Source organism: Arachis hypogaea, chromosome 16, assembly GCF_003086295.3.
Source record: "Arachis hypogaea cultivar Tifrunner chromosome 16, arahy.Tifrunner.gnm2.J5K5, whole genome shotgun sequence".
Taxonomy (NCBI): domain Eukaryota; kingdom Viridiplantae; phylum Streptophyta; class Magnoliopsida; order Fabales; family Fabaceae; genus Arachis; species Arachis hypogaea.
Window position 1 is genome coordinate 33,319,225 of NC_092051.1, and position 14,312 is coordinate 33,333,536.

Here is a 14,312-nt window from a genome sequence, read left to right on the forward strand (position 1 = left end):
CAAACTGCTTAGAGAACAAGAAGAGCAAGGGCGTGAACTGAAGGAATTGAAGCGCCAGAAGCTATCTCTTGAAGGGCCAAGCACTCCACAGACTAAAAAGGCATGCACCTCCCAAATTCAAGGTTGTTAAGTTCTAATATTAGCCTTAACTCTGTGATAATTGTTCTTATTAGAAATTTACCTTAGAAGTTATATATGAGTAGTAGTAATTAGTATCTCTATTATGATTTTATCTCCAATTAAGCTATAATTTATTTTTCTCATCATCATCAAACATGAATAAAATAGCAGATTTTTATTATAAGGAGGCAATATTTTTTCGAGTTTTTAATAAGGAAAATTCTAATTATCTATATGTGGTGGCGATGCTTTTTGTCTTCTGAATGAATGCCTGAACAGTGCATATTTTTTATATTGAATTTTATGAATGTTAAAATTATTGGCTCCTAAAAAAATGATGAACAAGAGAAATGTTATTGATGATCTGAAAAATCATGAAATCGATTCTTGAAGCAAGAAAAAGCAGCAAAAAAAAGAGAGAAAAAAAAAAGGAGAAGGAGCAATAGAAAAAACCAATAGCCCTTAAAACCAAAAGGCAAGGGTAAAAAGGATCCAAGGCTTTGAGCATTAATGGATAGGAGGGCCTAAAAGGAATAAAATCCTGGCCTAACCGGCTAAACTAAGCTATCCCTAACCATGTGCTTGTGGCATGAAGGTGTCAAGTGAAAACTTGAGACTGAGCGGTTAAAGTCAAGGTCCAAAGTAAAAACAGAGCGTGCTTAAGAACTCTGGACACCTCTAATTGGGGACTTCAGCAAAGCTAAGTCACAATAAAAAAAGGTTCACCCAGTTATGTGTCTGTGGCATTTATGTATCCGGTGGTAATACTGGAAAACAAAGTGCTTAGGGCCACGGCCAAGACTCATAAAATAGCTGTTTTCAAGAATCAACATACTAAACTAGGAGAATCAATAATACTATCTGAATTTTGAGTTCCTATGGATGCCAATCATTCTGAATTTCAAAGGATAAAGTGAGATGCCAAAACTGTTCGGAAGCAAAAAGCTACTAGTCCCGCTCATTTGATTAGAATCTGAGCTTCACTTAAAACTCTGAGATATTATTGCTTCTTGATTTCTCTTCATCCTATTTTATTTGTCTAGTTGCTTGAGGACAAGAAACAGTTTAAGTTTGGTGTTGTGATGAGCGGATATTTTATACGCTTTTTGAGGGTAATTTCATGTAGTTTTTAGTATGTTTTAGTTAGTTTTTAGTATATTTTTATTAATTTCTAGGAAAAATTCATATTTCTAGACTTTACTATGAGTTTGTGTGTTTTTCTATAATTTCAGGTTTTTTCTGGCTGAAATTGAGGGAGCTGAGCAAAAATCTGATTCAGGCTGAAAAAGGACTGCAGATGTTGTTGGATTCTGACCTCCCTGCACTCAAAATGGATTTTCTGGAGCTACAGGAGTCCAAATGGTGCGCTCTCAATTGCGTTGGAAATTAGACATCCAGGGCTTTCCAGAAATATATAATAGTTCATACTTTTCTCAAGGATAAATGACGTAAACTGGCGTTCAACGCCAGTTCCATGTTGCATTCTGGCGTTAAATGCCAGAAACAGGTTACAAGTTGGAGTTAAACGCCCAAAACAGGTTACAACCTGTCGTTTAACTCCATAAACAGCCTAGGCACGTGTAAAGCTCAAGTCTCAGTCCCAGCATACACCAAAGTGGGCCCCAGAAGTAGATTTCTGCACTATCTATCATAGCTTATTCATTTTCTGTAAACCTATGTTACTAGTTTAGTATAAAAACAATTTTTAGAGATATATTTTGGACCTCATGACATTTTTAGATCTAAACTTTGTACTCTCTGATGGCATGAGTCTCTAAACTCCATTGTTGGGGTGAGGAGCTCTGCTGTGTCTCGATGAATTAATGCAATTATTTCTGTTTTCTATTCAAACATGCTTGTTTCTATCTAAGATGTTCATTCGCACTTCAATATGATGAATGTGATAATCCGTGACACTCATCACCATTCTCAATCTATGAACGTGTGCTTGACAACCACTCTCGTCACTACAAGAAAACACGTCTTTTGCCACGCTTTTAAAGCGTGGCGAAAAGCTCAAAAAAGCGTGGCGATAGCTTTTCGCCATGCTTTTTGAGCTACCGCCACGCTTTTGAAAGGTGACCTATCAAAGGGTGGCGGTTGCCCTATCGCCACGCTTTTTGCAGCCTATTGCCATGCTTTTTTTCTGCCACGCTTTTTTTAGATTGTCACATTTAAAAGCGTGGCCGTATGTGAGAGATACGGCCACGCTTTTACAGCGTGGCCATATGGGAGATACGGCCACGCTTTTGAAGCATGGCAATAGCGAGATACGGCCACGCTTTTGAAGCGTGGCGATAGCCTAATTAAATTTAAAAAAAAATCATTATTTTGATTTTACCTTCATCGCTGCACTATAAATTTTTAATCCTTTTTTATTACCAAACCTATAAATATAGTATGCAATTTTTATTACAAGAAAAATCAAACATAATTAGTGACATATAATTTTTGCTATAATTATTTTATACATTAAAAAAACTAATACTCAAATACAAAATAAATCTTGAGTTCAAATTCCAAAACTAAAAACCGAAGAAAAATAAAAAAATAATACCACTTAAACCCTAAGTCCTTTGTTGTTCCTCTTTCTCTAGCCGTGTCAAACTTTCTTCCCTTGGATTGTACATAAGGCTTGGGGATTTTACAAGCCTTGTGTTGTTGTCAAACTTTCCCCTTTGCATAAACAGTACAGAGCATCTAATGCAGAAAAAAAAAACAATAAGCTCATACAACAATCAAAATATGCAATTCAGAAATAGCAAAATCAACAAGGGAACACAAAAACATGTTTAAAAATTTCCTTAACTGGCAACTAAAATTCACTCTCTCAACTAGAATTACATAGCATGTCTTTGATTATCATAGTAGAAATCCACCTCACATGAACTTAAAGCTAGAAGAAAACATTCATGTATCTGTGAATAACTCATTATTTTCTTATTCCAACCAACATATCAGAATATTTGCACCAATTATCCAATCGGGGATTAAAAAGCATTCATGTATCTCTGAATAGTTGTATTAGTACATTAAGGATTTCTCCATTTCTCTTCAAAATTATTTACATATAGACTTTAGGGTTTCTTTTTGCGTTAGAAATAAAAAATATTTATGACAACCCTATTCTCTAACTCCCCAAGATAACTAATGATAATACAGCAACCACATTGAAAGACCATCTATATTAAATTCCAATAATGATGCACAAACAATGCTATCTTTCATTGGAGTTCTTTAACATGGTATAATTTTGACTGCCAAAGTACCATGATTAGCGAAGACCAAATGATAAATTTTTGAATAGCACTCTAAAGGCAAGCTGAAAGAATTCATCTGCTCTAAACAGAGGAACTAGAAGTATGCCTTGTTCAGAATATTTTTTACAGAAGTTTTATTCTTCAGAGAAAGCACTTCTTGGGAGCTTTAGGTAAAACTGGAGAAGTAACAAGAAGAAAAACTTAATGCAAATGCAGTGTTACTGACCTATAAGTTACATTCTTGTGAAATTCCACTTGCTCATTCACATTTAGCTCAATTGCCTTGTCTTTCAACATTTGAAGTCTTTCCTCATCTGATTTATTTCTACAGCTGCCCACGAACTGTAGCCTAGGTTTAGGCAAGCTAGAATCTAATCTCTTAACAGCAACTAAAAAAGCCTCAAGTTGGAGACCGTGAGCCTACAATGAAAAGAAACATATGAACTGGGTGTAATCAATAAAGAAATATTTGGAACCACAAATATTAGGGACAGGCAATAACAACAGAATAATAAGAGAGTGTAGAAGGAAGAGTAGAAGAGAGATTGAAAAAGAAATAGAGGAGCTGTAGAGCTGGAAGATATCTCGATGATATTCTCCAGTCTTTATTTTATTCATGGAAAAGCAAAATACTAAAAGGTAGAGAACAAGGTAGCAGTAGAGCCTAAATCCTTCCTCATCTTACTAAATATTTTCAATCCTCTCTCCTATAAGAGAATTAATCCCTCACTCACTCCCTCCCCACTAACTTTTGCAGCGGTCCTATGTTTACATCAGCTGGTCCCACTATTTTCATTTTCAACTCTCTTTTCTTTCATTTTGAAACATGCAATACATGAGTTCCATTTAATTAAAGCAACATGCAATACATGAATTAATTATTAAATTCTATTAAAATGAAACAGTTTGATCATTTCAAGCAATAGGCACAATTTCCATAAATAGACTCACCAAATATAATTAATCAAAGCGATTTCTAATTAATTCATGATTTAAGGCGTTCAAAAGTAGAGTCATGGCAGGATAAAAGCTTGAAGGTCTATTATGTAGTATATATACATAATATTGGAAGGCAATAAAAATCAGTTAAAACAATTTAAGTTCATCAGCATTATGCTAATAGGAATAAAAATAAACTTGGTCAACTTAACACAAACTTCTGGATTATTACAATATACAATTAGTATAGTAATTAAGTAATTAAAATTTGTACCAGGAATTTATGATTCTCCTCAAGCTAATTAGGGGGAAAAGAGTCAATAGCACTCGCACTTCTTCAAGTTCAGTGCCTCTAACACCGCCTTTAATAAAAAGGGACCTTTGATGTCACATAGAAGTTGATTTGTAAGAACAAGGAAATTTAAGCAATAATAATAATAATAATAATAATAATAATAATAATAATAATAATAATAATAATAATAATAATAATATAATGCCATACAATATAATCGAAAAAAGTTAAATGAATAAAATCATGCTGACTTACTCTATTTCAACGTTACCACCTTCAGGTAAAGGGGGCTCTTCATCTTTACCAGTTTCGGGTAAACAGGGTTCATCATCTTCATCAGATTCTGATAAAGTTGTCTTTGACTTCAAAAACAATTGATTTTCAAGAAAAGGAATATTTAAAAAAAAAAGAAATCAATATATTGATAATTTAATTTGATGCAAATTCTTATTAGCTCTAAAGAGTAACAAGCATAACCTGCTTCTGGACCGACGTTTCTTGGAGCTATAATCAACCTGGACTTGTCTGGGCCTCAAATAGCACTCGCCAACTACACGACTATGACATCTTAAATTGTATGGTATTGCTGCTGCTTGTTTCATGCTGCTGTTGAATTTCACTTCTTCTAGAGGTTCTGGAAACAATAAGCGGAATGGATCATTTGTATATAACAAGGCTTGTCAATTGGTGAGAAAAAAAATCCACAATGTAAGGATTGGTTTGATCATTGGGGTTAGCATAAAAAACATTAACACTCATTTTGCTCAATTGGAAGATTAATTTACTAAAACAACTAACATTGAAGAGGAATTAATAAATCAATTCTAGATGATCGAAGAATCTAGAATGCTGTCAGAGTTCACTTATTAAAGTTTAAACCTAAATATTTCATGAATCTCGCCAGCATGATTTACTTCTACCTGCAAATAAAATTTATATAAAACTCGTAAGACAAACTATAAAGTTGTTAACCAAGGATTACCCAAGAGTCCTTTTTAGATTGATACAACAAACAATACAAAGAATTACGCTACATGTAATTAGTCCGTGTACAAAAATCCAATTTAAGATAAACTTAGCCACATTAAAGAAAGGCTGATAGATTAAATGATACAATACCTCAATTGGGTGGGATTCCGCAAGCCCATCCAACCTGAGACCCTCGGTAGATTCATTTAGGAATTGAGACCATATTTTCCAGTCAGGAAACAAGCTATCAGTTGCTAAATAACTAACCTGGTCACACCCAAGGGGGGGAGAGAGAGAGAGATTAGTTAACTTATTAAAGAAACAAAAAAAAGGAAAACAAAGAAAATTGACAAGCAGATAACAATATATGGGGTAGTTTATTCTAAATGAATACATTCCTATTTCTTCCTTCCAAGAATTCTGCACCAATCCCTGGAGCAATTCTGAATGAAAATATTCATGCTCATGATACTCAAGCCAAAATAAGATTCTTTGTCCCACAATGAACTGAAAACTCAATAACAAATCAAAAAGAAATATGAACAAATGATGCACATATATGAAATCATATATTGCTACATTAGCAATGATGTTTGAACATACCACCCACTAACTTAAGAACCCTACCAAATGCAATTAAACTCAAAGAAAATTACCTTTGCAAACTCTGCTGGTGGGACCTTATCTCCATTTTCAAGCCAACCATCCTGCAGCTTCTTGTATGCCTCATTGATCTTACCTTGCTTCTCACACAGGATGTGCCTTGCTGCACTATATAAAAAGCATTTAATGTCAATACACCAACAGGGATAGAAAAATCCAATGAAGTGGCAAATCATATGCTACCTTTGACATAGGTGCAGGTACCAAGGCCATCTGCACTTTTGGCGCCTTTTCCTTCGCCCTTAGAAGCATTCTCATCACTTCCACTTGCTGCTTGTTTCCCCTTTCCCTTTACTGACTCCTTTGGCTTTTAGTCTTTTCCCATTCTTCTCAAGGAAAACAGAAAGGGGACAAATGAAAAAAGGAATCCTAAAACAGAGTAACAAATCGGACAAATTAGCTGGAAAATAAAAAATCGCCTGAAAGCAGTATTCTGCACAATGCGAAACTTACCGAACCATGTTACAAACCCCTCATTCAGCCATAGATCTGTCTACCACTCTATTGTAACAAGATTATCGAACCACTGGTGAGCCAGTTCATGGCGAACAACAGTCGCAACCTTAATGGCAACCAAAGATAAGGCGAAACAACGACGCTGGCACGTAACGGAGATGACGATGCAGAGGAAAGGCTAATGGCATAAACGACGAGGAGACGGTAAGAGGCTAATGACGCTGACGCTGACGCTGACGGTAAGGATGCTGGTGACGGCGACGAGGAGACGAGGCGGAGGGGAGGCTAACGGCGCAGCGAGGGCGGGTGCCGGTGACGGCGGGGATCCGAGCTCTTCCAGGGTTGCCATTGATGAGAGTGACGGTAAGAGCTGAGACTTGAGAGAATGAGAGTGAGAGAGTCCGATCGAAGCTTTTGAGGGTTATTGGGTTGGGGCCGGGTTATTAGGGTTTTTTTTAAAAAACCTTTTGGCCACGCTTTTAAAGCGTGCCAAAAGGTTACCAGGATATGGCCACGCTTTCTAAACGCTACCATAATGAAACCCTGTGGCCATGCTTTTAAAACGTCTTTGTTTCTCTCTATGGCCACGCTTTTGAAGCGTGGCAGAAAAAAAACATGGCTGTATCTCTAATCAATTGCCACCCTTACAAAAGCGTGGCCGTTGATCCTTTTCGCCACGCTTTTGAAGCGTGGCAAAAAAAAGTGGCCAAATCTCTAATCTATCGCCACCCTCATAAAAGCGTGGCCATTGACCACTTTTGGCCACGCTTTTGAAGCGTGGCAAGAAAAAAGCGTGGCCATAGGCCTTTTTTCTTGTAGTGCGTTATACCTTTGATTGAATGAGTATCTCTTGGATTCCTTAATCAGAATCTTCGTGGTATAAGCTAGAATCTATTGGCAGCATTCTTGAGAATCCGGAAAGTCTAAACCTTATCCATAGTATTCCGAGTAGGATTCAGGGATTGAATGACTGTGATGAGCTTCAAACTCACAAGGGTTGTGTGTAGTGACAGACACAAAAGGATCAATGGATCCTATTCCAGCATAAGTGAGAACCGACAGATGATTAGCCGTGCGGTGACAGTGCACCTGGACCATTTTCACTGAGAGGACGGATGGTAGCCATTGACAACGGTGATCCACCAACACACAGCTTGCCATAGGAGGAACCTTGCGTGCGTGAAGAAGAAGACAGGGGAAAAACAGAGATTCAGAAGATAAAGTATCTCCAAAACTCCAACATATTCTCCATTACTGCATAACAAGTATTTATTTCATGCTCTTTTATTTTTCGCAATTCAAACTGATAATCATAATTAATCTCCTGACTAAGATTTACAAGGTAACCATAGATTGCTTCAAGCCAATAATCTCCGTGGGATCAACCTTTACTCACGTAAGGTATTACTTGGACGACCCAGTGCACTTGCTGGTTAGTTGTGCGGAGTTGTGAAAAGTGTGAATCACAATTTCGTGCACCAAAGCTCCCTCACGCTGCTGAGTTGCTGGCGCTAAACGCCTAGGTTCGTGTTTATTGCCAGCTTGGCAGATTTGAATTCTTCCTCTTTTCTTGCTGGTACGCAGAATCGTGATTACACTTTAATTATGTAAAATTCATTGCTCTTTCTTTCCCTGGAAATGGCGCCAAATACATGATGCCAAGACCATGGTTCACAACTCCGTGTAACTAACCAGCAAGTGCACTGGGTCGTCCAAGTAATACCTTACGTGAGTAAGGGTCGAATCCCACGGAGATTGTTGGTATGAAGCAAGCTATGGTCACCTTGCAAATCTCAGTTAGGCAGATATAATTTGATAATGGTGTTTTCGAATAATGATTAATAGAATAGGGATAGAAATACTTATGTAATTCATTGGTGAGAATTTCAGATAAGTGAATGGAGATGCTTTCGTTCCTCTGAACCTCTGCTTTCCTGCTATCTTCATCCAATCAGTCTTACTCCTTTCCATGGCTGGCTTTATGTGATACATCACCACTGTCAATGGCTACTTTCGGTCATCTCTCAGGAAAATGATCCAATGCCCTATCACGGCACGGCTAATCGTCTGGAGGCATCACCTTTGTCAATGGCTTCATCTTATCCTCTCAGTGAAAATGGTCAACGCGCCCTGTCACGGCACGGCTATTCATCTGTCGGTTCTCGATCATGCTGGAATAGGATTTACTATCCTTTTGCGTCTGTCACTAACGCCCTGCAATCGCGAGTTTGGAGCTCGTCACAGTCATTCAGTCATTGAATCCTACTCGGAATACCACAGACAAGGTTTAGACTTTCCGGATTCTCTTGAATGCCGCCATCATTCTAGCTTTCACCACGAAGATTCTGGTTAGGAGATCTAAGAGATGCTCATTTAGTCGAAGGTAGAACGGAAGTGGTTGTCAGGCACACGTTCATAGGGAATGATGATGATTGTCACATTCATCACATTCAGGTTGAAGTGCGAATGAATATCTTAGAAGCGAAATAAGATGAATTGAATAGAAAACAGTAGTACTTTGCATTAATCTTTGAGGAACAGCAGAGCTCCACACCTTAATCTATGGAGTGTAGAAACTCTACCATTAAAAATACACAAGTGAAAGGTCCAGGCATGGCCGAGATGGCCAGCCCCCTAAAACGTGATCACAGGATCAAAATACAATCCAGGATCCAGGATGTCTAATACAATAGTAAGAGGTCCTATTTATAATAAACTAGCTACTAGGGTTTACAGAAGTAAGTAATTGATGCATAAATCCACTTCCGGGGCCCACTTGGTGTGTGCTTGGGCTGAGCTTGAGTGTTGCACGTGCAGAGGTCCTTCTTGGAGTTGAACGCCAGCTTTTGTGCCAGTTTGGGTGTTCAACTCTGGTTTTGGCTCCTTTTCTAGCGCTGGACGCCAGATTTGGGTAGAAAGCTGGCGTTGAACGCCAGTTTACATCATTTATTCTTGGCCAAAGTATGGACTATTATATATTTCTGGAAAGCCCTGGATGTCTACTTTCCAACACAATTGGAAGCGCGCCATTTCGAGTTCTGTAGCTCCAGAAAATCCACTTTGAGTGCAGGGAGGTCAGAATCCAATAGTATCAGCAGTCCTTCTTCAACCTCTGAATCTGATTTTTGCTCAAGCCCCTCAATTTCAGCCAGAAAATACCTAAAATCATAGAAAAACACACAAAATCATAGTAAAGTCCAGAAATGTGAATTTAACATAAAAACTAATGAAAACATCCCTAAAAGTAACTAGATCCTACTAAAAACATACTAAAAACAATACCAAAAAGCGTATAAATTATCCGCTCATCACAACACCAAACTTAAATTGTTGCTTGTCCCCAAGCAACTGAAAATCAAATAGGATAAAAAGAAGAGAATATACTATAAATTCCAAACTATCAATGAAACAGAGCTTCAATCATATGAGCGGGACTTATAACTTTTTGCCTCTTGAATATTTTTGGCATCTTACTTTATCCATTGAAGTTCAGAATGATTGGCATCTATAGGAACTCAGGGTTCAGATAGTGTTATTGATTCTCCTAGTTCAGTACGATGATTCTTGAACACAGCATCTTTATGAGTCTTGGCCGTGGCCCTAAGCACTTTGTTTTCCAGTATTACCATCGGATACATAAATGCCACAGACACATAATTGGGTGAACCTTTTCAGATTGTGACTCAGCTTTGCTAAAGTCCCCAATTAGAGGTGTCCAGGGTTCTTAAGCACATTCTTTTTTTGCTTTGGACCTTGACTTTAACCGCTCAGTCTCAAGTTTTCACTTGACACCTTCACGCCACAAGCACATGGTTAGGGACAGCTTGGTTTAGCTGCTTAGACCAGGATTTTATTCCTTTAGGCCCTCCTATCCACTGATGCTCAAAGCCTTGGGATCCTTTTTATTTGCCCTTGCCTTTTGGTTTTAAGGGTTATTGGCTTTTTGCTCTTGCCTTTTGGTTTTAAGAGCTTTTGGCTTTTTCTGCTTGCTTTTTCTTTTTCTTTCTATTTTTTTTTCGCCTATTTTCTTTTTTTTTTTCTGCAAGCTTTGTTCTTTGCTGCTTTTTCTTGCTTCAAGAATCATTTTTATGATTTTTTCAGATTATCAAATAACATGTCTCCTAGTCATCATTCTTTCAAGAGCCAACATATTTAACATTCTTAAACAACAACATCAAAAGACATATGCACTGTTCAAGCATTCATTCAGAAAACAAGAAGCATTGTCACCACATCAATATAATTAAGCTAAGTTCAAGGATAAATTCGAAACTCATGTACTTCTTGTTCTTTTGAATTAAAACATTTTTCATTTAAGAGAGGTGATGGATTCATAGGACATTCATAACTTTAAGACATAGTTACTACTACTAATGATCATGTAATGAAGACACAAACATAGATGAGCACATAACATAGAAAACGAAAAACAGAAGAAATAAGAACAAGGAATGAATCCACGTTAGTGATGGTGGCGTTTCCTTCTTGAGGAACCAATGATGTCCTTGAGCTCTTCTATGTCTCTTCCTTGTCTTTGTTGCTCCTCCTTCATTGCTTTTAGATCTTCTCTGATTTCATGAAGGATGATGGAGTGCTCTTGATGTTCCACCCTTAGTTGCTTCCAATAATTGTGTGGAAGAAAATGTATCCCCTGAGGTATCTCAGGGATCTCTTGATTTGCAGTCAAATGTTCTACCACTGAGCTATAGACCCTTGATGGAAGCTTTTGTCTTCCCTTTCCTCTTTCTAGAGGTTTCTCTGGCCTTAGGTGCCATCAATGGTTATGGAAAAAAACAAAAAAGCTATGCTTTTACCACACCAAACTTAGAATGTTGCTCGCCCTCGAGCAAAAGAAGAAAGAATAGATGAAGAAGAAGAAGAAATGGAGGAGATGGATGGGAGTGTGTATTCGGCCATATGGGTGGGATTGGGTGGGAGAGAGATGTTGAATTTTGAAGGTAGTGGGTGTATGGATGTGAGTGGTAAATGGAAAACAGAAGGGATGATCATGAATGGGAAGAGAGATGATGAGGTAGGTGGGGATCCTGTGGGGTCCACAGATCCTGAGATGATCCTGTGGGGTCCACAGATCCTGAGATGTCAAGGCATTTACATCCCTGCACCAAATTAGGCATGTAAAATGCCCTTGCACACAACTCTGGGCGTTCAGCGCCAGGTTGGTGCCCATTTTGGGCGTTCAACGCCCATTTGTTGCCATTTCTGGCATTGAACGCCAGAACCATGCCTGTACTGGCGTTCAGCACCCAGAAGCTGCCCATTTTGGGCGTTCAGCGCCAGAACCATGCTCTGTTCTGGCACTGAATGCCAGACAGATGCTCCTCCAGGGTGTGATTTTTCTTCTGCTGTTTTTGATTTCGTTTTCAATTTTTATATTTATTTTGTGACTCCATATGATCATGAACCTATAAAGACATATAATTAAGAAAAATATAGTTAGATAAATAAAAATTGGGTTGCCTCCCAACAAGCGCTTCTTTAATGTCAATAGCTTGACAGTGGGCTCTCATGGAGCCTCACAGATGTTCAGAGCATTGTTGAAACTCTCCAACACCAAATTTAGAGTTTGGATATGGGAGTTCAACACCAAACTTAGAGTTTGGTTGTGGCCTCCCAACACCAAACTTAGAGTTTGACTGTGGGGGCTTGGGTTGACTCTGCTTTAAAAGAAGCTTTTCATGCTTCCTCTCCATGGTTGCAGAGGGAGATCCTTGAGTTTTAAACACAAGGGATTCCTCATTCCATTGAAGGACTAGTTCACCTCTGTCAACATTAATCACAGCTCTTGTTGTGGCTAGGAAAGGTCTTCCTAGGATGATGGATTCATCCTCTTCCTTTCCAGTATCCAGGACTATGAAATCAGCAGGGATGTAAAGGCATTCAACCTTTACTAATACGTCCTCTACTTGTCCATATGCCTGTTTTCTTGAATTATCTGCCATCTCTAATGAGATTCTAGCAGCTTGCACCCCATAGATTCCCAGTATCTCTATTACAGAGAGAGGCATGACGTTTATTCCTGAACCAAGGTCACACAGAGTCTTAAAGATCATGGTGCCTATGGTACAAGGTATTATGAACTTCCCAGGATCCTGTCTCTTCTGAGGCAATGTCAGGGGATCCAGATCACTTAGTTCATTGATGAACAAGGGAGGTTCAACTTCCCAAGTATCAATGCCAAATAATTTGGCATTTAGCTTCATGATTGCACCAAGAAACTTGGCAGTTTGCTCTTCAGTAACATCCTCATTCTCTTCAGAAGAGGAATACTCATCAGAGCTCATGAAGGGCATAAGGAGGTTCAATGGAATCTCTATGGTCTCTAGATGAGTCTCAGATTCCTTTGGTTCCTCAGAGGGAAGCTCCTTATTGGTCACTAGACGTCCCAGGAGGTCTTCCTCCTTGGGATTCACGTCCTCCTCTCCCTCATTGGGTTCGGCCATCTTGCTTATGTCAATGGCCTTGCACTCTCCTTTTGGATTCTCTTCTGTATTGCTTAGGAGAGTACTGGGAGGGATTTCAGTGATCCTTTTACTCAGCTGGCCCACTTGTGCTTCCAAATTTCTAATGGAAGACCTTGTTTCATTCATGAAACTCACAGTGGCCTTGGATAGATCAGAGACTAGATTTGCTAAATTAGAAGCATTGTGTTCAGAGTTCTCTGTCTGTTGCTGATTGGATGATGGAAAAGGTTTATTATTGTTAAACCTGTTTCTTCCACCATTATTAAAGCCTTGTTGAGGCTTTTGATCCTTCCATGAGAAATTTGGATGATTTCTCCATGATGAGTTATAGGTGTTTCCATAAGGTTCACCTAAGTAATTCACCTCTGCTATTGCAGGGTTCTCAGGATCATAAGCTTCTTCTTCAGAAGATGCCTCTTGAGTACTGTTGGATGCAGCTTGCATTCCATGCAGACTCTGAGAGATCATATTGACTTGCTGAGTCAATATTTTATTCTGAGCCAATATGGCATTCAGAGTATCAACTTCAAGAACTCCCTTCTTCATAGGCGTCCCATTACTCATAGGATTCCTTTCAGAAGTGTACATGAACTGGTTATTAGCAACCATGTCAATGAGTTCTTGAGCTTCTGCAGGCGTTTTATTTAGGTGAATGGATCCACCTGCAGAAGTGTCCAGTGACATCTTTGATAGCTCAGATAAACCATCATAGAATATATCCAGGATGGTCCATTTTGAAAGCATGTCAGAAGGAGACTTTTTGGTCAACTGTTTGTATCTTTCCCAAGCTTCATAGAGGGATTCACCTTCTTTCTGTCTGAAGGTTTGAACATCAGCTCTAAGCTTGCTCAGCTTTTGAGGAGGAAAGTACTTGGCTAAGAAAGCCGTGACCAGCTTATCCCAAGAGTTCAGGCTGTCTTTGGGTTGAGAATCCAACCATAATCTAGCTCTGTCTCTTACAGCAAAAGGGAAAAGCATGAGCCTGTAGACTTCAGGATCTACTCCATTAGTCTTAACAGTATCACATATCTGCAAGAATTCAGTTAAGAACTGAAAAGGATCTTCAGATGGAAGTCCATGAAACTTGCAGTTCTGCTGCATCAGAGAAACTAATTGAGGTTTCAGCTC

At 38.6% G+C, this 14,312-nt stretch overlaps 1 pseudogene; it reads right to left on the reverse strand.

Annotated features, from left to right (window-relative positions):
* Positions 1 to 2,481: 2,481 nt before the first annotated feature.
* On the reverse strand, positions 2,482 to 6,571 carry LOC112756959 (uncharacterized; annotated as a pseudogene).
* Positions 6,572 to 14,312: the final 7,741 nt, after the last annotated feature.